Source organism: Nerophis ophidion, linkage group LG04 (genome assembly GCF_033978795.1).
Source record: "Nerophis ophidion isolate RoL-2023_Sa linkage group LG04, RoL_Noph_v1.0, whole genome shotgun sequence".
Classification (NCBI taxonomy): Eukaryota; Metazoa; Chordata; class Actinopteri; order Syngnathiformes; family Syngnathidae; genus Nerophis; species Nerophis ophidion.
In genome coordinates, this window is record NC_084614.1 from 69,030,481 (window position 1) to 69,053,274 (window position 22,794).

Below are 22,794 nucleotides of genomic sequence, written 5' to 3' on the forward strand. Positions count from 1 at the left end.
GTAACAGTACTCTTACTTGACTAGAATTTCTGGCTACTCTACCCACCTCTGGAAATCGGTAGTTAAGAGTTGGACAATATCAGAATATCGGACATCTCTATAAAAAACTTTAACAACTCAAAATCACTCTTTTTCAGAGGGTATAGAGATATTAAGGAATAAAACAAGGCAATACTTAACTTGGCCAAGGCTGTGGAATACAGCTGGAGGTACACCATAAATCCATCCACTCATTCAATTTTTACCGCTTGTCCCTTTTGGGGTCGCTGGAGCCTATCTCAGTTGCATTCGGGCGGAAGGCAGCATAAACCCTGGACAAGTCGCTACCTCATCGCAGGCTAGAGACACACGACAAATGATACACTCAACGAGGGCTACATACACACATGAGGGAGGGTGACACAGGTGGGCACAATCTGGCAATCAGGAAAGACATCAGACCAGTGACACAGGAGAAAGGGCAAGTGACCTGAAACGAGAGGAGGATTAGACTTTCAACATAAAACAGGAAGTTCGCCAGACAACCTCAAAACTGGACTTCCCTCACCGCAGTGTGACAAAAATGTCAAACGATGACAAAAGGTTGATGTGATCTTGTGGATGCAGATGAGCGAAGTAGTAGCCTGAGGTAAAAAAATAAATAAAAGTGGTATTTAATAATAGCTAAACAATAAGCAAAAAGTGCTCTTTCCGGACAGAAAACAAAACAAAACTGCTGAAAATGTGGAGTACCACTCAAGGCTCCTCTGTAGTCCAGTGAACAGATAACAACATCAATGTCCCGACAGGGAAGGTAGAAAAATAATCTTGATTGCAAATAGAAAACAGGTGAGGGAATAATGCTCCGGGACAGAAGTGGAAAACACCAACAAAATCGAGAAAGCCGCCAAAATAAAAGCACATGACAAGAACTAAAACACTAAACACCAGAGAACACTAGCAAAACGCAACATAAGGTTTCTTTAATTTAATGATAGACAGATGGTCACACATAAAGTATGTATCCAAATGGACTCGGAGACATTTTGTGCGTGAATTGACAAACAGATGGGATGTTTGTGTGCGTGTGTGTGCGTGTTTGAGTACGTGCGCGCGAGTGTGTGAATGGACAAATATTTCCATAATATGCGTTTGTTAGTTTTTATGTAAATCGATAGACAGATGTTTACATGTACCCATGACCAAACAGGTGTTTACATTTTGTGTATATGTGAATGGATAGACAAATGTTGACATATTTCCATGAAAAAACAGATGTTTACATCTTGTTTATATGTAAATGGATAGAAAGATGTTTACATATGTCCATGTCGCAAACAAGTGTTTACATTTTGTGTGTGTGTGAATGGATTGACAGATGTTTACTTATGTCCATGAACAAACAGATGTTTACATTTTATGTATATGTAAATGGATAGACAGAGGTAACAAACGGGTGTTTACATTTGCTGTATATGTGAATGAATAGACAGATGTTTACATATGTCCATGAACAAACATATGTTTACATGTTGTGTATATGTGAATGGATAGACAGATGTTTACATATGTCCATTAGCAGACAGGTGTTTACATTTTGTGTATATGTGAATGGATAGACAGATGTTTACATATGTCCATGAACGAACAAAAGTTTTCATGTATATATAAATTGATATATAGGTATTTTCATATGTCCATGAACAGCCAGATGTTTACATTTTGTTTAAATGTGAATGGATAGACAGATGATTACATATATCCATGAACAAACAAATGTTTTCGTGTATATGTAAATGGATAGACGGATGTTTACATATGTCCATGAACAACCAGATGTTTACAATTTGTTTACATGTCAATGGATAGACAGATGCTTACATGGACAAGCAGATGTTTACATGTTGTGTATATGTGAATGGATAGACAGATGTTTACATATGTCCATTAACAAACACTCGTTTTTGTGTATATGTAAATGGGTAGATAGATGTTTACATATTGCCATGAACAACCAGATGTTTACAATTTGTTTACATGTCAATAGATAGACAGATGTTTACATATTTCCATGAACAAACTGATGTTTACATGTTGTGTTGTGTATATGTGAATGGATAGACAGATGTTTACATATGGCCATGAACAAACAGATTTTTACATTTTGTTTATATGTAAATGGATACACAGATGTTTACATATGTCCATGAACAACCAGATGTTTACATTTTATGTGTGTATAAATAGATAGACAGATGTTTACATATGTCCATGAGCAAACAAGTGTTTACATTTTGTGTGTGTGAATGGATTGACAGATGTTTACATATGTCCATGAACAAACAGAAGTTTACATTGTATGTGTATATAAATGGATAGACGAATGTTTACAAGGACAAGCAGATGTTTACATGTTGTGAATATGGGAATGGATAGACAGATGTTTACATATTTCCATGAACAAACTGATGTTTACATGTTGTGTATATGTGAATGGATAGACAGATGTTTACATATGGCCATGAACAAACTGATTTTTACATTTTGTTTATATGTAAATGGATGGACAGATGTTTACATATGTCCATGAACAAACAAAAGTTTTTGTGTATACGTAAATGGATGGACAGATGTTTACATACGTCCATGAACAAACAAATGTTTACATTTTATGTATATGTAAATGGATAGACAGAGGTAACAAATGGGTGTTTACATTTGCTGTATATACATATTTTTCATGAGCAAACATGTGTTTACATTTTGTGCGTACGTGAACGGATTGACAAAGGTTAACTTATGTCCATGAACAAACAGATGTGACCAGCCGTGACATAGAAAATAAATAGACCAAAATCAAATGCCTCTGGAATATACAAAACAAGCTTTCTGGAAATGTGGCCCCCAAAACTATTTTGTTGAATATCCCTGGTGACTGTTAGCAGTACTGTATTGACTATTAATAACTACCCTGAAGTCAACAAAAAGACTTGTTAGATTCGTCAGCCTTTGTTCATAGACAACAAAATTGGCATATTGTATAATATTTTTTGGGGAAAAGTTGAGAATTAAAAAAATATATATAAAAATAAAACTGATAATTGCGAGCTGTGCGTCAGCCTGGGGACAAGTGTTATTCTTCTTTCCGGTGACTTCCGGTGAGAAAAAATGATCTTGAATGGTTTTCACAGATTCTATCATCCGCTGGCTGCCTAACGCTTCATTCCCCAACATGTCTGCATCCCGCATGGATGTGCAGCCTTGAAGGAAAAGCAATTACTGCAAAGCCGGCAAAAGGTCGGACGCAAACCACGCATGGTGCCGATGCACCGTCTCGCTCCGCCAAGACCCGCAGTCAAAAAGTTCCAATTTTAGCACTTTTAATCCGCCTTTTAACAGAAAAAAACAACTTTTTGTATTTTCCTTTTACTGGGCTTTGCTTCATAAGTCGTAATCTCTCGTATCTCACCTCAGCTTTCAGGCTTCAAAACGTGCCGTCATGATTTGGGGTTTAACTGTTGGGTTAACTTAATCCCTCTCATGATGCCTTTGCTGCAACAGTCCCTCGCCAACGGAGCTTGCTGCGCTCCGGGGTTTTACCGAGTCACTGCGAAATTTGGTACACAGCATTAGGCGACTGACTAATACACGTCTGTCAAATTTCAGCATGATCGGTTGAAAAACGTGGCCCCCATCAAGCAAAATGTCTTTGCTGGGGCACATTTTGTAAGTGAATGGACAAACAGATGGTACAATGTGTGTGTGGGTGTGTGTGTGTGTGTGTGTGTGTGTGTGTGTGTGTGTGTGTGTGCGTGCGTTTGTCAAAGTGACATATGGGGACATTTTTATGAAATTTCACCTTACATATGAGGACCTGTTGAAATATGGGGACATTTTCCATGTCCCCATATTTCCCGCAATGCTATCGTGTTCTAGACCCTCCCAGCATGTTCCCAGACCAAAAATCTCTGAAGTCTTCATTTGTCAAATTTTCAGAAAAAGTGTGTGAAAGTGTGTTTAATTTTTTTGCTCACCTTCGATTTTGCCCCTAGTGGCCATCTTTGCTATTATGACACACACACACACACACACTTGTCCTCATATGTCATATGTCCTCATATGTCATGTGGGGCAGAAACTCACACACTCCAACATTTTGAAAAACATCTAACCATTACAGCAATAAACATACTCTTGAATTCTGAATCAAATAACAACACATTTTCAACTGATTTGATGATCTCATCCTTTTTAGTGTTAGTTTTATCTATTAATTTGGTTTATCTGGAGAGGATTTGGGCTAGACAATTAGTAATAAAGGGATTATGGTGATGATTTAATTTGTTTGATTCAGTATTTTACTGTATTGGACTTTTTGCTATTCTGTTGACTAAAATACAATGCCGCACAATAATTGCTTTAAATGTGCCTGAAATGTAGGTTTTTGCATAAAAAAAAACAACCTTCAACCTTGATTGAGACAAAGGCAATAATTCAAATGCAATTCAAACTACACACAGTATTTAATATTTTCAAATGGTTACAATAGCACATTATTTGGGTATTTTTATCTTTGGGGCAAATTTAGGATTAATATGGGGATTGTTTTTGGAGGTATTCACTTTACATGGTGTTCAAGATGGTTACTTCCACCCACTCTGAAGAGTCTCGGCGTCTGATTGGTCCAATTTTCAGTTAGGCGCCGCCTGATTGGCCGCTGGACGATGTCTGCTCCTAACAGAGGGCTAAATCACTAGTTAACTATTTTCATCATGGAAGTTATACAGCTCATGTATCACACTTAATATTGAATATATATATAAAAAGGGTTTTCCAAAAGGACCATTTATAATCGAAATACACAACTTCACACACGATTTTGAGCACAACAGAGCGCTCAGTGAACATCACTTCCGGGACCTGCATCACCGGAGGGGGACATCTATCTTGGTCACAAACAATCTTTGACAGTCTTCGACAGCATGGTTGAATCAGGTGAGCATAAAATGGAGTTTAACGTAATTAAATAGACCAATGTTTTTTAACATAGGAAAATAGTTCATCATAATCAACAGTTAAATGTTTTTGTTATTAATTGCAATCAGATTTGATTTTATGAGGTTAAATTAAGCATTTCAGTTCTGGGCCAAGGCCAAGGCATTTAACATTTTTTTTTTAAAGTTGCATGGAAGATTATAAGTAGCAGTGATTGTCACACACTAGGTGTGGTGAAATTATTCTCTCCATTTGACCCATCACCCTTGATCACTATGCTAGTAAACCTTTTCTTAATTTTAAACAAGACAGACTAGAGTTCTTCAAATTGTTTATACTTTTTCTCAAATACAAATATTTCAAGCTGATAAGCACTGTGGACTTGGCATGTTACTGATATTGTTATATTAGTACTTTGTTTGAGAAGCTTCATGTCTGCATTGAGCCTAAATTTAACAGTTTTTGAAGGGTTTAGTTCTTTGTTTTATTTCTGTGTCACTGACTTTTTTCATTTTTATGTGTGGATTTGTTAGGCGCATCAACACATGATATAGACATCGTGCCCAAAAGAAGAGCGAGACGTAATCCTGAGGCTGAAGCCACCGAGTTTATTTGATCTGGATGTGACAAGTCTTGTTTTAAGGCCCAGTGGATCAATGATTGGAAAGGTATGTCTTGTTATGTAACATATCAATGGTAACTGTATCAACATCTCATTTGGATCATTTCCTTACTGTCTAATAGAGGTTGTATTATATGGCTTTAATTAGAAGTGTTTGGAATAACAGCGTTCCACGTCCCAAGAGCTACCTTCTGTAGCCGAGGATCGGACCGCCAAGTGCCCTGCCTTCGGCTGCCGCCCAGCTCACAATGCACCTGACCTCTATGGCCCCTCGGAGTCTTGTTCACGAGTGGGGGAAGAGTGGATCGTGAGATCGACAGGCGGATCGGTGTGGCGTCTTCGGTAATGCGGACGTTGTATCGATCCGTTGTGGTGAAGAAGGAGCTGAGCCGGAAGGCAAAGCTCTCAATTTACCGGTCGATCTACGTTCCCATCCTCACCTATGGTCATGAGCTTTGGGTCATGACCGAAAGGATAAGATCACGGGTACAAGCGGTCAAAATGAGTTTCCTCCGCCGTGTGGCGGGGCTCTCCCTTAGAGATAGGGTGAGAAGCTCTGCCATCCGGGAGGAACTCAAAGTAAAGCCACTGCTCCTCCACATGGAGAGGAGCCAGATGAGGTGGTTCGGCCATCTGGTCAGGATGCCACCCGAACGCCTCCCTAGGGAGGTGTTTAGGGCACGTCCAACCGGTAGGAGGCCACGGGGAAGACCCAGGACACCTTGGGAAGATTATGTCTCCCGGCTGGCCTGGGAACGCCTCGGGATCCCCCGGGAAGAGCTAGACGAAGTGGCTGGGGAGAGGGAAGTCTGGGCTTCCCTGCTTAGGCTGCTGCCACCGCGACCCCACCTCGGAAAAGCGGAAGATGATGGATGGATGGATGGATGGTATAACAGCGGTATATGAAAACGATGTTACTAATGCTGTTACTTTTACCGGTAACGAGTAATCTAATAACTTTTATGTACGCTACAACGCTGTTACGATGCGTTTTATGTAATCTGGCATGCTACTTTTGATGTGATTGTATGTCAAGACAGCGTTAGAAGCACAAAAGGTTTAGTGCAGGTAATATCTTTTTACTAATGAAAGCAACCCCCGGAAGTAATTACGAACACGATATCAAATAGAAAGAGGCCTCATCCACACGCAAACAAAAACATTCAACAGAACTATCTTAACTGCCACTGCTAAGCTAAAAAATACAGCTGAACTATTTTGCTATGTCTGGGCGCTGACGTCCCACGTCACTTGGCAAAAGGCACAGCTTTTTAAAGGCACACACACACTCTGCTCTCATGAAATGTCTCTCAACTGCATATGCTAGATATTTAAAACTTTTCTTTTTCAAGTAACACATTAATTACAAACCCCGTTTCCATATGAGTTGGGAAATTGTGTTAGATGTAAATCCAAACGGAATAATTTTTTTTACAAATAATAATTAACTTAGAATTTCATGGCTGCAATACGTGCCAAAGTAGTTGGGAGAGGGCATGTTCACCACTGTGTTACATCACCTTTTCTTTCAACAACACTCAATAATCGTTTGAACTGAGGAAACTAATTGTTGAAGCTTGGAAGGTGGAATTCTTTCCCATTCTTGTTTTATGTAGAGCTTCAGTCGTTCAACAGTCCGGGGTCTCCTCTGTCGTATTTTACGCTTCATAATGCACCACACATTTTTGATAGGACTGCAGGCCGGCCAGGAAAGTACCTGCACTCTTTTTTATGAAGCTGAACACGTGCTGAATGTGGCTTGGCATTGTCTTGCTGAAATAAGCAGGGGCGCACATGAAAAAGTTGGCGCTTAAATGGCAGCAAATGTTGTTCCAAACAGATGGGTAACTTACAGATGTGTAAGTTACCCATGCCTTGGGCACTAATGCACCCCCATACCATCACAGATGCTGGCTTTTCAACTTTGCGTCGATAACAGTCTGGATGGTTCGCTTCCCCTTTGGTCCGGATGAAACGGTGTCGAATATTTCCCCAAAAAATTTGAAATGTGGGCTCGTTAGACCACAGAACACCTTTCCACTTTGCATCAGTCCATCTTAGATGATCTCGGGCCCAGAGAAGCCGGCGGCGTTTCTGGATGTTGATAATTGGCTTTCGCTTTGCATAATAGAGCTTTAACTTGCACTTACAGATATAGCAACAAACTGTATTTATTGACAGTGGTTTTCTGAAGTGTTCCTGAACTCACGTGGTGATATCCTTTAGAGATTGATGTCGGTTTTTGATACAGTGCCGTCTGAGGGATCGAAGGTCACGGTTATTCAATGTTAGTTTCCAGACATGCCGCTTACGTGGAGTGATTTCTCCAGATTCTCTGAACCTTTTGATGATATCATGGAGCGTAGATGTTGAAATCAGTAAATTTCTTGCAATTGCACTTTGAGAAAGGTTGTTCTTAAACTGTTTGACTATTTGCTCACGCAGTTGTGGACAAAGGGGTGTACCTCGCCCCATCCTTTCTTGCGAAAGACTGAGCATTTTTTGGGAAGCTGTTTTTATACCCAATCATGGCACCCACCTGTTCCAAATTAGCCTTCACACCTGTGGGATGTCCCAAATAAGTGTTTGATGAGCATTTCTTAACTTTATCAGTATTTATTGCCACCTTTCCCAACTTGTTTGTTGCGTGTTGCTAGCATCAAATTCTAAAGTTAATGATTATTTGCACCAAAAAAATGTTTATCAGAGTGAACATCAAATATGTTGTCTTTGTAGCATATTCAACTGAATATGGCTTGAAAATTATTTGCAAATCATTGTATTCTGTTTATATTTACATCTAACACCATTTCCCAACTCATATGGAAACGGGGTTTGTACTTAATTTAATAATTATTTACATTTATGAAAGAGTAATTCTGTTTGTAATTGAATTTTTAGTCAAGTAATGACTATTATTATTCCTTTTTGAAACAGATATTCCAAACATTGTTAATTGATAAACTGTTTTATCAGGATATGGTGTATTTGCTCTTGCATCACTTTAAAAAGGTTCTTTTGTGGTCGAGTACCGAGGGAAGTTCATTTCAAGACATGAGCGGGACAAGAGACAGAAACCCTCTATAAATATCTTTACTATTTATCTGGCATTATATGCTCATAATGTTAACAACAAAAAGTGCTGATAATGTTATAATTAATAAGTTCTAACATTATTTTTATGTGTTTTGTTGCAGACACCAACTGTTGATGTTCTATCTCAACATTCTCCAGATTCATGTGAGCGATAAACCGACTTCATCCCTCCAACAGGTTATTACTTGACTATTTTACTATCCATCCATCCATCCATTTTCTACTACCTGTCCCTTTTTTGGGTTGGCGGGGTGTGCTTGAGCCTATCTGAGCTGCATTCGGGCGGAAGGCGGAGTACACCCTGGACAAGTCGCCACCTCATTACACGGCCAACACAAATAGACAACATTTACACTCACATTCACACACTAGGGCCAATTTAGTGTTGCCAATCAACCTATCCCCAGGTGCATGTCTTTGGAGGTATGATGAAGCCGGAGTACCCGGAGGGAACCCACGCAGTCACGGGGAGAACATGCAAACTCCACACAGAAAGATCACGAGCCCAGGATTTAACTCAGGACTACTCAGGACCTTCGATTTGTGACGCACATGCACTAACCCCTGTTCCACCGTGCTGCCCTATATCTGCTAAAAACTTGACACAACCTATACTTCAAAAGACATTTAATCCTTTTAACCTCTCACAGATCAGTTTATATGACAACATTTTTTAAGCGTACATCCATGTTAGTCTGTGGAATTTACAACTCATGTTTAGCAAAACAGGAGATGTTACAGGTCAGCAACATGAATTCTATATGTGATCACTTGTCATGTACTCATATTGTTTGAACTAAAAAAGACTTCAGTGTGTTTCATATAAGGTCCTCATATTTTTCTGAACCACATTAGTGTGTGTTACAATGTTTAATTCAAAGCTTTAAAATGAGTGTTTCAATCCAGGTCCTCATATTTTCTGAACCACATTTTAGTGAATGTTACATTCTTAAATAATAGTCTAAGAGCTAAAACGCTATAATAATCTTTACTGTTTATGTAGAATTATATGCTCAGAATATTATCAACCAAAAGTGGTTGTTAATGTTATAATTAATTAGTTCTGACATTATATTTTTGTGTTTTGTTGCAGACACCAACTGTTGGGGTTCTATCTCAACATTCTCCAGATTCAGATGTGAGCGATAAACCGACTTCATCCCTCCAACAGGTTATTACAAGTCTATGTTTACTATATCTGCTCTAAATGTGACCCAACCTATATTTTGAAAGACATTTATTAATTTTAATCTCTCACAGATCAGTTTATATGACAACTTTTTCGTAAGGGTACATCCATGTTAGTCAGTAAGGAGTTTGGAACTCATGTTTAGCAAAACAGGAGATGTTACAAGTCAACAACATACATTCTACATGTGACCACTCGTCATGTCCTTATATTGTTTGAAGCAAGAAAGACTCAGGTGTGTTTCATATAAAGTCCTCATATTTTCTGAACCAGATTAGTGTGTGTTACAATGTTAATGTCCAAGCTTTAAAATGAGTGTCTCAATTCAGGTCCTCATATTTTCTGAACCCGATTTTAGTGTGTTTTATATTCTTAATTAATTGTCTAAGAGCTGAAACTCTGTAATAATCTTTACTATTTATCTGGCATTGTATGCTGAGAGTTTCATCAACAAAAAGTGCTGATAATGTTATAATTAATTAGTTCTGACATTATATTTTTGTGTTTTGTTGCAGAAACCAACTGTTGAGGTTCCATCTCAACATTCTCCGGATTCAGATGTGAGCCATTAACTGACTTCATCCCTCCAACAGGTTATTACATGTCTATTTTTACTATATCTGCTCTAAATTTGACCCAACCTATATTTTGAAAGACATTTATTAATTTTAATCTCTCACAGATCAGTTTATATGACAACTTTTTCGCAAGGGTACATCCATGTTAGTCAGTAGAAAGTTTAGAACTCATGTTTAGCAAAATAGGAGATGTTACAAGTCAACAACATAAATTCTACATGTGAGCACTCGTCATGTCCTTATATTGTTTGAAGCAAGAAAGAATTAGGTGTGTTTCATATAAGGTCCTCATATTTTCTGGACCAGAAAATGTGTGTTACAATGTTAAAGTCAAAGCTTTAAAATGAGTGTCTCAATTCAGGTCCTCATATTTTCTGAACCAGATTTTTGTGTGTGTTACATTCTTAATGAATTGTCTAGGAGCTGAAACTCTGTAATAATCTTTACCCTTTATCTGGCATTGTATGCTCAGATTTTTATCAACAAAAAGTGGTGAGAATGTTATAATTAATTAGTTATGACATTATATTTTGGTGTTTTGTTGCAGAAACCAACTGTTTGAGGTTCTATCTCAACATTCTCTAGATTCAGATGACAGCCATAAACCGACTTCATCCCTCCAACAGGTTATTACATGTCTATTTTTACTATATCTGCTCTAAATTTGACCCAACCTATATTTTGAAAGACATTTATTAATTTTAATCTCTCACAGATCAGTTTACATGACAACATTTTCGTAAGGGTACATCCATGTTAGTCAGTAGGGAGTTTGGAACTCATGTTTAGCAAAACAGGAGATGTTACAAGTCAACAACATAAATTCTACATGTGAGCACTCGTCATGTCCTCATATTGTTTGAACCAAGAAAGACCTAGGTGTGTTTCATATAAGGTCCTCATATTTTTGAATCAGATTAGTGTGTGTTAAAATGTTAATGTCAAAGCTTTAAAATGAGTGTTTCAATTCAGAAAATGCAGTGCCTCTTGTTTACAGCCGGTTTCTGCAGCGCTGTTTTCATTGATCAAAGTATTTTTTCGGTGGTCGTGTTTTTGGTACATAACTTGTAAATAGTGCGCAAATAATAGGCTATATATATATATAAAAATACATTCAAACCCCGTTTCCATATGAGTTGGGAAATTGTGTTAGATGTACATATAAACAGGATACAATGATTTGCAAAGAATTTTCAACCCCAATTCTGTTGAATATGCTACAAAGACAACATATTTGATGTTAAAACTGCTAAACATTTTTTTTGCAAAGAATTTAGGGATTTTACCATCTAAGGTCCGTAAAATTATCAAAAGGTTCAGAGAATCTGGAGAAATCACTGCACGTAAGCGATGTACTGCATTAAAAACCGACATCAGTGTGTAAAAGATATCACCACATGGGCTCAGAAATACTTCAGAAAACCACTGTCAGTTACCACAGTTGGTCGCTACATCTGTAAATGCAAGTTAAAACTCTACTATGCAAAGCAAATGCCATTTATCAACAACACAGAGGAACGCCGCGGGCTTCGCTGGGCCCGAGCTCATCTAAGATGGACTGATGCAAAGTGGAAAAGTGTTCTGTGGTCTGACGAGTCCACATTTCAAATTATATATGGAAATTGTGGACGTGGTGTTCTCCGGAACAAAGAGGAAAATAACCATCCGGCGCAAAGTTCAAAAGCCAGCATGTGTGATGGTATGAGGGTGTATTAGTGCCCAAAGCATGGGTAACTTACACATCTGAGAAAGCACCATTAATGCTGAATGGTCCATACAGGTTTTGGAGCAACATATGTTGTCATCCAAGCAACATTATCATGGACGCCCCTGCTTATTTCAGCAAAACAATGCCAAGCCACGTGTTACAACAGCGTGTCTTCGTAGTAAAAGAGTGCGGGTACTTTCCTGGCCCGCCTGCAGTCCAGACATGTCTCCCATCGAAAATATGTAGCGCATTATGAAGCGTAAAACACGACAACTTAAGCTGTACATCAAGCAAGAATGGTAAAGAATTCTACTTTCAAAGCTTCAACAATTAGTTTCCTCAGTTCCCAAACGTTTATTGAGTGTTGTTAAAAGAAAATGTGATGTAACACAGTGGTGAACATGCCCTTTCCCAACTACTTTGGCACGTGTTGCAGCCATGAAATTCAAAGTTAATTATTATTTGCAAAAAAAAAAAAGTTTGAGTTTGAACATCAAATATGTTGTCTTTGTAATGCTTTCAATTGAATATGGGTTGAAAAGGATTTGCAAATCATTGTAGCTGAGATAGGCGCCAGCGCCCCCCGCGACCCCGAAAGGGAATAAGCGGTAGAAAATGGATGGATGGATGGATGTATTCAGTTTATATTTGCATCTAACACAATTTCCCAACTTTTATGGAAACGGGGTTTGTATATATATTAGGGCTGGGCAATGATTAAAATTTTTAATCGAAGTTAATCGCACTATTTCTCTTATTAATCGCGATTAAATGCATTGTATACGCAAAGCCCAATAATGAATTCAAAAGTAGTGTGTAGTGCACCTTTATTGGAATATTCTCCCACATGAACAAAAGCGCCAAAACATTTGTTGAGCAAACACAATTTAAATCAGTCCTTGTTAAACAGTAGCAGTTAAATAGCATATTTTATGAAAATCAACTCAAAAAATGTAAATACAAACATTTAAGCTTATTGCCACTGCCAGGGTATTTAAGTTATCCTGTTTGTTATGGAAAATAAATATAATCTACATACAAATCTCTGAGCCACAATCATAACATCTGAACAGGCAATTTCTGAGGTAACAACAGAAACATTTTTTTTTATCAGGGATCTTATGTTTAAAAAACCTATATTATAGGTAGTGGGCTGTTTTAGGGAATTTTTGATCAAATTATCCGTAGTAGCAATATTAATAATGTTGTGTTTATTCTGCGTAGTGGACTTAAAATAATTATGACCATATCTGTTTGCTTGGTGCTTTGATAAACTGAACACATATACATGGTACTATATTGTGATGTTATGAGCCAGGGGAAAAAAGAACTACCCTACCCAGCATGCAACAGGAGTGATGAGCATGCGCGGTAGCCCGGTATAGGTTGTGTCGCCATGACGGCATCTTGTATGTTGTGATATGCACGCTCTGAAAGCAAACGTTAAGAACTCAGCCAACACTCCTGGTCTGCATTATTCATAAATAGACAGACAACACATATACTCCGCTGCTTCACAAAGCACAATATGTTAAATGTTTACTTTTACAGTTTTCTAATTCTTCCTTTCAGATTGACAGCAGGACAAATCGCTGGAAGTGGGTATGTCTCAAGCTTCTTCCACTTGGTCCACTCCAAAGCGGGGTAAATAAATAATCCACATCATTTACTAGAATATTATATTACGTTTTGCACCTTTTCACTGTGTTATAGTCATTTTTCCTTCAGTAAGAAATTGTATTTTGTCTCCTTTATGACAGCTGCCAAGGGGAAGAAGTGGAAGGAGTTGAATGACACATGTGGCATTTTGTAACTGGCAACAAAGTACCAGGTAAAAAAGATTGTGAAGCCTGCCTCCATAAAGAACTAGTAGCTCTACAGGACAGAGATTGGCTTGCCATCAAGTACTACATCCATAACAGAATTATATTAAAAAAAGGGAAAAAAAATGTTTTCCCACATCTGCTGTGGTAGTTTGAGTATGTTACCAGCAATTAAAAAAGCAAAATAAACAGCAAGCGTTTTGTATTTATTCCAGATAATTCTTAGCGACAAAATCCACAAAAACAATTCAGTTACACTTAGTTGACAATTACATTTTTACCCATGTTTCTTTTAAACTCTTCTTGGTTTTAGATTACAGTAGCATGGGATTTGGATTTTTTTTTTAAATGACAACACATCAACTAAACCAACTCAGGTTGTTTTGTTAAGTCTCTGATGTCATTAGCCTCATATGTCACATGAACCTGAAATCTTAAACACTCTGTGACGTCATGGTTGTCATATTTCACAAACTTGAAATCTTAAACACTCTGTGACGTCATGGTCATCATATGTCACATAAACTTGAAATCTTAAACACTCTGTGACCTCATGGTTGTCATATGTCACATGAACCTGAAATCTTAAACACTCTGTGACGTCATGGTCATCATATGTCACATAAACTTGAAATCTTAAACACTCTGTGACGTCATGGTCATCATATGTCACATAAACTTGAAATCTTAAACACTCTGTGACGTCATGGTCGTCATATGTCACATAAACTTGAAATCTTAAACACTCTGGTCTTCATTTGTCACCTAAACCTGACAAGTCCTCATATGTACCATAAAAATCAGGTTCAGAAAAAAACAAAAGAGTTGCAAAAATCTCAATAGACCACTGTGTGTCTAAAATTCTGGTTCACTAACCGTCTGATTCCCAGGCCTGCAGGACCATTGGAAAGGCATGTCCCCATATGTCACGTTTTTGTCATAAGTCCTCATATGTCACCCAAACACGTATGTGTGTGTGTGTGTGTGTGTGTGTGTGTGTGTGAAGAGTGAGTGAATTGACAGACTGGTATTTCAATTAGGTGTGTTTGAGGGTTACATTGTATATTTTGTGCCTGGACTGATAGATGTTTATATTATGTGTGTGTGTATGTATTTGAATGGACAGACCAATGTTTCTGTGTATGAATGGACTAACCAATGTTTCCATTTGGCATTTTAATGGATCAACAGATATTTCCATAATGTGTGTTTTGTTTATTTATTGATAGACAGATGGTTAGACAAAGTATGTATCTAAATGGCCTGAGAGACATTTTGTGTGTGAATTGACAAACAGATTGGACGTGTGTGTGTGTGTGTGTGTGTTTGTGTTTGTGTGTGTGTGCCTGCACATGAGTGTGTGAATGGACAAATATTTCCATATGTGTTTGTGTACGAACAGATGTTTACACTTTGTGTATATGTGAATGGATAGACAGATGTTCACATATGTCCATGTACAAACAAATGTTTACATGTTGTGTATATGTGATTGGATAGACAGATGTTTACATATGTCCATGAGCAAACAGGTGTTTACATCTGCTGTATATGTGAATGGATAGACAGATGTTTACATGAACAAGCTGATGTTTACATTTTGTGTATATGTGAATGGATAGACAGATGTCCACATATGGCCATGAACAAACAGATGTTTACATGTTGTGTATATGTGAAATGATAGGCACATTTTTACATATGTCCATGAGCAAACAGGTGTTTACATTTGCTGTATATGCGAATGGATAGACAGATGTTTACATGAACAAGCAGATGTTTACATTTTGTGTATATGTGAATGCATAGACAGATGTTTACATATTGTGTATATGTGAATGCATAGACAGATGTTTACATATGTCCATGAGCAAACAGGTGTTTACATTTGCTGTATATGTGAATGGATAGACAGATGTTTACATGAACAAGCAGATGTTTACATTTTGTGTATATGTGAATGCATAGACAGATGTTTACATATGTCCATGAACAAACATATGGTTACATGTTGTCTATATGTGAATGGATGGACAGATGTTTCCATATGTCCATTAGCAAACAGGTGTTAACGTTTTGTGTATATGTGAATGGATAGACAGATGTTTACAGATGTCCATAAACAAACAGATGTTTACATTTGCTGTATATGTGAATGGATAGACAGATGTTTACATGAACAAGCAGATGTTTACATTTTGTGTATGTGTGAATGGATAGACAGATGGTCACATGTCCATGTACAAACAGATGTTTACATGTTGTGTATATGTGATTGGATAGACAGATGTTTACATATGTCCATGAGCAAACAGGTGTTTACATCTGCTGTATATGTGAATGGATAGACAGATGTTTACATGAACAAGCTGATGTTTACATTGTGTGTATATGTGAATGGATAGACAGATGGTGACATGTCCATGTACAAACAGATGTTTACATGTTGTGTATATGTGATTGGATAGACAGATGTTTACATATGTCCATGAGCAAACAGGTGTTTACATCTGCTGTATATGTGAATGGGTAGACAGATGTTTACATGAACAAGCTGATGTTTACATTTTGTGTATATGTGAATGGATAGACGGATGTTCACATATGGCCATGAACAAACATATGTTTACATGTTGTGTATATGTGAATGGATAGGCAGATTTTTACATATGTCCATGAGCAAACAGGTGTTTACATTTGCTGTATATGTGAATGGATAGACAGATGTTTACATGAACAAGCAGATGTTTACATTTTGTGTATATGTGAATGCATAGACAGATGTTTACATATGTCCATGAGCAAACAGGTGTTTACATTTGCTGTATATGTGAATGGATAGACAGATGTTTACATGAACAAGCAGATGTTTACATTTTGTGTATATTTGAATGCATGGACAGATGTTTACATATGTCCATGAGCAAACAGGTGTTTACATTTGCTGTATATGTGAATGGATAGACAGATGTTTACATGAACAAGCAGATGTTTACATTTTGTGTATGTGTGAATGGATAGACAGATGGTCACATGTCCATGTAAAAACAGATGTTTACATGTTGTGTATATGTGATTGGATAGACAGATGTTTACATATGTCCATGAGCAAACAGGTGTTTACATCTGCTGTATATGTGAATGGATAGACAGATGTTTACATGAACAAGCTGATGTTTACAATGTGTGTATATGTGAATGGATAGACAGATGGTGACATGTCCATGTACAAACAGATGTTTACATGTTGTGTATATGTGATTGGATAGACAGATGTTTACATATGTCCATGAGCAAACAGGTGTTTACATCTGCTGTATATGTGAATGGGTAGACAGATGTTTACATGAACAAGCTGATGTTTACATTTTGTGTATATGTGAATGGATAGACGGATGTTCACATATGGCCATGAACAAACATATGTTTACATGTTGTGTATATGTGAATGGATAGGCAGATTTTTACATATGTCCATGAGCAAACAGGTGTTTACATTTGCTGTATATGTGAATGGATAGACAGATGTTTACATGAACAAGCAGATGTTTACATTTTGTGTATATGTGAATGCATAGACAGATGTTTACATATGTCCATGAGCAAACAGGTGTTTACATTTGCTGTATATGTGAATGGATAGACAGATGTTTACATGAACAAGCAGATGTTTACATTTTGTGTATATTTGAATGCATGGACAGATGTTTACATATGTCCATGAGCAAACAGGTGTTTACATTTGCTGTATATGTGAATGGATAGACAGATGTTTACATGAACAAGCAGATGTTTACATTTTGTGTATATTTGAATGCATAGACAGATGTTTACATATGTCCATGAACAAACATATGGTTACATGTTGTGTATATGTGAATGGATAGACAGATGTTTACATATGTCCATTAGCAAACAGGTGTTAACGTTTTGTGTATATGTGAATGGATAGACAGATGTTTACAGATGTCCATGAACAAACAGATGTTTACATTTTGTTTGTATGTAAATCGATAGACAGATGTTTACATGTGTCCATGAGCAAACAGGTGTTTACCTTGTGTGTATATGTGAATGGATAGACAGATGTTTACATATGTCCATGATCGAACAGATGTTTACATTTTGTGTACATGTAAATGGATAGACATATGTATACATATGTACACGAACAAACAGATGCTTACATTTTGTGTATATGTGAAAAGATAGGCAGGTGTTTACATTTGATGTGAATTGATTGACATTCAAGCTTATGCGAATGGCTAGACAGATGTTTCAATATGTACACGAGCAAACAGATGTTTACATTGTGTGTATATGTGAATGGATAGACAGATGTTTACATACAGTATGTCCATGAACATCCATCCATTTCTACCGCTAATTCCCTTTGAGATCGCGGATGTTCATGAACATACAGATGTTTACATTTTGTTTGTATGTGAATGGACATATAGATGTTTACATATCTCCACGAACAAACAGGTGTTTACATTTTGTGTATATGTGAAAAGATAGGCTGATGTTTACATTTGGTGCGTATGTGAATTGATTGACATGTGTTTAAAGGACTGGACAGATGTTTAAATTTAGTGTGTGAATGCACCAAAAAATATTCACGTAACATGTGTCTGTGAAATGTGTTAAACATGGACTTAAACTTGGATTGTTTCTTCGATGCAAAGGATGATTGGCACGAGCCAGGCGTGAATGAAGGTACATTTTTATTTATATTCTAACTAAACTAAAAAAAAAGGCAAACAAAGGGCGCTCACAAGGAGGTACGAATACTAGGCTACAAAATACAAACATGAAACAAAAACACTTGCACGGTGGCATGAAAAAACTAAACTTGCACTGAGGCATAAATACACAACTTACGTGGCGTAGACAAGATCGAACAGCATAGCAAGGCATGAAGCAGATGAATACAGGATGTGTAAGTATGTCGGTAGGCAAAGTTGCCAGACTGACTATCAGGCAACTGTGGCTTAAATACTAGCAGTGATAATTAACCAGCAGGTGTGCGAACTGAGGACCGGGGCGTGACTTGGAGACAAGGTGGAAACTAATGAGTCACTATGGAAACAAAAACAAACCAGGAAGTGAAAAACAGGAAACAAGTGTCCAAAAAACAAAACATAACCTGACCAAAACAAAACATGATTTCCTGGGCGTGACAAGATTAAACACATATGGTTTCATATCAAGTGTGTGTGTGTGAATAGACAAACCGTCGGTAGGGTTTGTGTGAGCGTGGGTGAATGGATGGACAAATGTTTACATTCAGTGCGTGTATATGAGTTGATTGGCATACGTTTGAATTATGTGTGTATATGAATGGACCGACAGGTGCTACATTGTGCGTGCGTGTATGTGAATGGAAAAACTCTTGGTCACATGTCATAGTCAAATTCAAAGCCGGAGCGTGCAAACCAGCCCGGGATTGCAGAAGTGCGCCGACAAAGAGTTGTAATCATCCAAAAAAGTAGTAGGGCCAAATCAAGTGATTGGAGAAAAGGGGTCACTACTACGCTCGGATATGTCCTTTCCCAAAATGGCTTCAAAGAAAATGGGAAAGTCGTAAAGAGGCTGTTTGTCATCGTGCAGCGGCGGGCTTGCGGGGTAGGGGTGGGGAAAAAGCACAAAAGGAAAAACGTTGCTGAGTGATTGAAAGAGGCGAAAATAGGAGACATTATCTGGAAAATTGTTTGTTTTGCTGTTCAATTAAACAAGAACACGTTCATCTCAGTATTTGACACAAAAAGCTATTGCAGCAGATGAGCCACAGGAGGATTGCATTGACCTGTGTTTCCTTTATAAGCTTCCCATTGATTGATTGGTTGATTAATTGATTGCTTTATTGACGTGGGAATGGAATTATACTGTCAATCTGGAAACGATAGTTTGATGGGCAAATTTTCTACGGGTATTATTCTTTGGGCACCTAATGATTCATTCCAGTTCCTGGGATGACGATTTTACTCGATGAGTTTCAAGAGGTAGTCACCTGAAAGGGTTTTTACTTCACAGGTGTCATCATCAATCAATCAATGTTTATTTATATAGCCCCAAATCACAAATGTCTCAAAGGACTGCACAAATCATTACGACTACAACATCCTCGGAAGAACCCACAAAAGGGCAAGGAAAACTCACACCCAGTGGGCAGGGAGAATTCACATTCAGTGGGACGCCAGCGACAATGCTGACTATGAGAAACCTTGGAGAGGACCTCAGATGTGGGCAACCCCCCCCCTCTAGGGGACCGAAAGCAATGGATGTCGAGCGGGTCTAACATGATACTGTGAAAGTTCAATCCATAGTGGCTCCAAGACAGCAGTGAGAGTCCCGTCCACAGGAAACCATCTCAAGCGGATCAGCAGCGTAGAGATGTCCCCAACCGATACAGGCGAGCGGTCCATCCTGGGTCCCGACGAGCGGTCCATCCTGGGTCTCGACTCTGGACAGCCAGTACTTCATCCATGGTCATCGGACCGGACCCCCTCCACAAGGGAGGGGGGGACATAGGAGAAAGAAAAGAAGCGGCAGATCAACTGGTCTAAAAAGGAGGTCTATTTAAAGGCTAGAGTATACAGATGAGTTTTAAGATGAGACTTAAATGCTTCTACTGAGGTAGCATCTCGAACTGTTACCGGGAGGGCATTCCAGAGTACTGGAGCCCGAACGGAAAACGCTCTATAGCCCGCAGACTTTTTTTGAGCTCTAGGAGACATTATCTGGAAAATTGTTTGTTTTGCTGTTCAATTAAACAAGAACATAGTTTTGATGCCTTCAGTGACAATCTACAATATAAATAGTCATGAAAATAAAGAAGATTCATTAAATGAGGAAGGTGTGTCCAAACTTTTGGCCTGTACTGTGTATATATATATATATATATATATATATATATATATATATATATATATATATATATATATATGCAAGTTGTCCCACTTAAAATGATGACAGAGGTCTGTAATTTTCATCATAGGTACACTTCAACTGTGAAAGACAGAATGTGAAAAAAAAATTCAGGAATTCACATTATTTGTAAATTATGGTGGAAAATAATTATTTGGTCAAGCATTCAAAGCTCTCACTGATGGAAGGAGGTTTTGGCTCAAAATCTCACGATACATGGCCCCATTCATTCTTTCCTTAACACGAATCAATCGTCCTGTCCCCTTAGCAGAAAAACAGCCCCAAAGCATGATGTTTCCACCCCCATGCTTCACAGTAGGTATGGTGTTCTTGGGATGAAACTCAGTATTCTTCTTCCTCCAAACACAACGAGTTGAGTTGAGCTTCAAAAGGTAATCACCTGAAAGGTTGCTTTTTAATTGGCCAACAATTTACGTGGTGTTGGGCACCTGACGGCAAGTGAGGGAGCCTGTTCTGAAGCCCACATTAAAGAGACCTAACTTCATCACCTCGTCTGGTTATTGACTCCAACCCAATATATTACACCGTCGACGAGCAAAATGAAGAAATAAATGGCAGAACAAAGGTTACTCAAATAGTGAAAGGTAAGTGTTTTTTTTTAAGTAACCAGCAAGCACAGTACAGTTAGTAGAACAACTGTGTTTTTATTAGTGTATTTGATAGGTGCCGTATATATATATATATATATATATATATATATATATATATATATATATATATATGTGTGTGTATATGAAATACTCACACACACACACACACACCTCCTGAAATCGGAGGTCCAAGGTTAGCAAGTATGCTTTAGGGGTCCAACCCAAATCATATAAAAAGTGAGGCATACAAAAACCAAGGTATCAATATTGATGAGGTTATTACATTAACTAGGTCCAAAATTGTCTAACATTATTGATTGGGATCCATCTTTCTATCTTATGAGAAAAAAATAATCACACTTTGTACCCTTAGATCCTAAAATGGTCATTTTTATGAAAGTCTAATAAAAATGTAAGATTTGTGTTTTACTTCCACATATTCAGAACCAACTACAGATATGTTGTATGAAAAAATATAGTAATAAAACCATTCAGTGGGTTGACTCAGTCCATCAGAAGATTGCACAGTAGTTTAAAAGCCAGTTGTCGTTAAAGTTGACTACTTAATAATAATCAAATCCGAGCTCACCTTTCAATTTACCAGACTGACTGCCCATTTCTGCATAACTTTCTAAAAATTGGGTGGCAAAATAAAACATATACCTTTTCCGCCGGTGAAGGTAATTGCAAAGGTGCGTACTCAATGTAATCGTGACGGACTTCCCATACTTGACACTCTGCGCTTTTTGCACAGCGGCTGTCCAATATTTGCCCAATTAACCGAAGCCAGGCATCGGCAGTGGGTTACAGCGAATCAACGTCATCTGTCTGAAGGACTCTGCTTTGGGACGACACCCGAGGTGAGCATGAGGACCCCTCAGAAGGGACACGTTGTTTTAATATTTTATGCGTGCGGCCTTGGAAGGGCGATCCGATGCTTTGGGGTGACCACTGAACGCATCGTTAAAGCTGATGATACCTTATCAAGCCTAAAAAAGAATGCAAAGATAATATTTGACAGCAAGGGGGTGTATATATTTTCAAGTATTTCCTATATATATGTATATATATATATATATCCATCCATCCATCCATTTCCTACCGCTTATTCCCTTTCGGGGTCGCGGGGGGCGCCGGCGCCTATCTCAGCTACAATCGGGCGGAAGGCAGGGTACACCCTGGACAAGTCGCCCCTCATCGCAGGGCCAACACAGATAGACAGACAACATTCACACTCACATTCACACACTAGGGCCAATTTAG

General features: G+C 38.0%; 1 protein-coding gene and 1 long non-coding RNA gene across 4 annotated transcripts in view; both read left to right on the top strand.

The window, feature by feature from the left end:
• The window catches only part of doc2b (double C2-like domains, beta), a 307,871-nt gene that overhangs the window by 69,388 nt on the left and 215,689 nt on the right, over positions 1 to 22,794 (top strand). The gene's annotated exons all lie outside the window — the stretch shown is intronic.
• On the top strand, positions 3,798 to 14,181 carry LOC133551795 (uncharacterized). Its single transcript, XR_009806569.1, has 8 exons — positions 3,798 to 4,974; positions 5,508 to 5,642; positions 8,794 to 8,869; positions 9,786 to 9,863; positions 10,397 to 10,474; positions 11,007 to 11,085; positions 13,740 to 13,811; positions 13,928 to 14,181. It is a non-coding gene; the product is annotated as an uncharacterized LOC133551795 (long non-coding RNA).